General features: G+C 30.1%; 1 non-coding gene across 1 annotated transcript; it reads left to right on the top strand.

Annotated features, from left to right (window-relative positions):
* Positions 1–2006: 2006 nt before the first annotated feature.
* Positions 2007–2078, top strand: TRNAH-GUG (transfer RNA histidin (anticodon GUG)). The gene has a single exon. It is a non-coding gene; the product is annotated as a tRNA-His (tRNA).
* The last annotated feature ends 734 nt before the right edge of the window (positions 2079–2812 follow it).

Raw genomic sequence — 2812 nt, 5'->3', positions numbered from 1 at the left:
AGGATACCAGATCAAGTTAAAGCGTTGCCCCCATTTAATTTTTGTATTTTGAAACAAGGAATACTTTTAAACTCCAGGTAGCTTTTGTGATCCATTGAAAATATATGATCATTTTTCCGAGAATTCATAAATAAGTATAAGGAGAGAGAAAGGATAGGAGTAATGCAAATATTAGAACAATTTTGCCCATTCCTGGGTACAGCAGGGTTTTTTTTTAAAATCCCAAATTACATTTTTTTTTCATTGCAAAATTCTATAAATCAAGTCTTGCCTTTCATATTAAAAGTATTTATAGAGATATCCATTATTTCTTATATTTTCAGACAGACAACCTCTAAGATTCAAGTTGGAATCCTCAAGAATTTTCCTTGAGCCTCTCAAAATGATTAATTACCAAATCAATTATACATTTAGCTTTAAATATATTTAGTAATATAAATCCGGTTCTTCTTCAATAAATAATGGAGAAAAAAACCCAATTTTGATTGTTTATTTCTTGTACTTCAATCTCAATACTCATTAGGTAATATGTTTTCATATATAAGGAAATGTTTCCGCTTATAGACAAGTTAATAAAAATATCCAAAAATGTACAAATAAGGGAAGAAAAAGGCGTGAATATTAAAAAAGAAAGTACGTAATCATATAAAAAGGTTAACCAGATTCAGCTGTTTGACTATGCATTGTGCCCCTAACTCATATTTTTATCTCCAATGTAAATTAATCTGAATAAACTCTTTTACACCATAGAAAACATCCTAGAAGGCAAAATTAAAAATATTTTAATTTCTGATACTTTCTAATAGACTACATGTGAGGATCATTCCTGTTCCTCGAAAGTCCATGTCTTGATCAATGAATAATTGACTCAATCTTATAAATAATAGCATTTGATTTAATGTCAATCAACTTCTTCATATCATTATGAATTCAATTTTTTCACAAATCAATGAAGAAGATAGACGGAACTTTGATTCCTTATTTCTTGGTTTTTAATATAAGAACACACTGATTTCAAATAGTTTAAATATATATTTTTTTTCTCAACCGTTAGGTCTTTATTTATAAATATTTAGATGTACAGAAATAAACTCATAAAAGGAAATGTGTGTTTTTATAAAAAACATCATTTCACATTATGGTTAAAAATTAATTTCCTTCTAAAAGACTTGTAAACTCAAAACAGTTTACAGAAAAAACTACAGCAAAATAACTCAAATAAATAAGTATTAAAAGAAAAATTCAACTGAATCCGTATTTTCTTCATATACTTCCTATATCGACGAATAATCATCCTACGAGTACATTCATGCCGAAGAGATATCGATGGAAAATATCTAACTAATTCCGTTGCATAATTCTACAATGAGTCATGCGCGCTTGGAAAATCCTCTATATCTAGCTGCAGCGGATATTAAGATAGCATTTAGAGGTCATTTCTTAGGTCAATCGCCCTATCTTTTGTGAGTGGTTGAGCAATAAAAGCTTTACAATTACTGATAGCCACACTAAATGTTTTTTCCTCATCTGAATATATTTCATTTTATAAAAAAATGCCCAGACTTATAAATGTGTCAATTTAAATTTCCAAATCAAAGGGAAAAAGGAGAAGAAATAATATTGATCTTGGATCAATTGAAAGAGTAACGCCCATTTTAATTATTTTTATGTGCCGAATCATTCACTTTTTTTTTTTTTTGAGGATATAAGAGAATTTATTATTTTTGACCAATAACATATCCTTAGAAAAATTGCAGACTTCTACTTACTTCAACCGTCTTTTGAAAATGTCCGCTTATTCACCTATAGTGAAGGAATAAATGTGTAAGGGGAGAAATAAAAAAAGGGAAATATTGATATTAGTGATCAAGTATGTCAATGCAACTAAAATGGAGAGTCATGCTTGGGAGGGTATAAAATTGTCTTGCGGAAGTGCTTGTGAGACTTGAAAGGCGTGATACAATAAATATTGTTTCAAAACTTAATATGCTACATAATAAGTTATAGCCGTGATCGTATAGTGGTTAGTACCCTGCGTTGTGGCCGCAGTAACCCAGGTTCGAATCCTGGTCACGGCAACATTTTGATTACGTTTTGTGTCGTGAAAAAATTATTTTTGTATTTGATTGAAATTAGTATTGGATCGCTCTGGACTGAATGAACCGGACCGATTATCCATCAGTCTAAATTGAGTGAGTCGATGTACCACGGTCTGGATCGATATAAATTAGAAAAACGTGACGTCATGTGATGATTACACGTCAAGGGCAGGGTATTACTGCTTGCATATATATTTGTTATCACAATATCAGTTACATCATAGCTGCGTTGTAGCAGTTTTTTAAATGTGGTTTTGTGTACCCAAGTTCGTATTTTTGTGTTCTTTGTAAATTTATGCTTATCAAATTTTTTTCCACACAAAAACTTATTAGAAACCTAGATATAAATTTATCCTTTGCTTTAAGATCTAGCTGTCTTATGTGGGAATAATCCAAGGTATTTTTTTGTTCCTCTAGAAATGTATATAAGTATCAATGAATCACCGACTCCATTAAATTTATATGACAACATTTGAACATCAATATAAATCCTCTTTTTCATTCCATTATGAATTCAAATTCTTCTTAAATAAGTCTAAAAGAAAGAGGTAAATTTGATCTCTTATTTTATGCTTTTTAATATCATAACTCACGTATTTCAATAAGATAATATGTTTTCCTTCGACAAAAAATCACCCACGCATTTCACAGGTCCATCAAAGTGTCCAAATCAGAGGAAAAAAGACATGAACATTCAACAATGAGAAGGGTAT

Source organism: Lepeophtheirus salmonis, chromosome Z (genome assembly GCF_016086655.4).
Source record: "Lepeophtheirus salmonis chromosome Z, UVic_Lsal_1.4, whole genome shotgun sequence".
NCBI classification, from domain to species: Eukaryota; Metazoa; Arthropoda; class Copepoda; order Siphonostomatoida; family Caligidae; genus Lepeophtheirus; species Lepeophtheirus salmonis.
The sequence above is the reverse complement of the archived record's forward strand: the minus strand, read 5'-3'. Positions and strand labels throughout refer to the sequence as shown.